Source organism: Sinocyclocheilus anshuiensis, unplaced genomic scaffold (genome assembly GCF_001515605.1).
Source record: "Sinocyclocheilus anshuiensis isolate Anshui unplaced genomic scaffold, SAMN03320099.WGS_v1.1 scaffold879, whole genome shotgun sequence".
NCBI lineage: Eukaryota > Metazoa > Chordata > Actinopteri > Cypriniformes > Cyprinidae > Sinocyclocheilus > Sinocyclocheilus anshuiensis.
In genome coordinates, this window is record NW_015546063.1 from 44181 (window position 1) to 44644 (window position 464).

Genomic DNA, 464 nt, shown 5'->3' on the forward strand with positions numbered 1-464 from the left:
ATCTTTTGCCTTATTGAAATTCCATTTCATCTCGCAGTGGCTTTAAACCTGTCTGGTGATGATGTACTGCTGCTTAATGCTGCAGCCAGAGCTCACAGGAATGTAATAGGATGTTTATTACTCTATTTGTACAGGCATTCCCTCTGTCAAGAGGGAATGAAACTCTGCTTATTGAAATCACATGTGAGAAAACATGTATTAAAAAATGAGCCAATGAGCACTGAAATATATAACTGTAATCTTCAGTTCTTTGGAAGCCTGTGATTGCTGTTCTGTAAGATTTTGTAGGATCTCTGCGTCATTAATGTTTCAGGTGACACCTCACATCTGAATATTTGGGTTGAACTGTTCTGGAACAGTGTTATAAATACAACTTAACCACTGATTTCTAGTCGTGTCCATTTTTGGAAGACCAAACAAAGTAGTTTCGCTTTCACAACGAAACACAGCGTCACACACGGCGG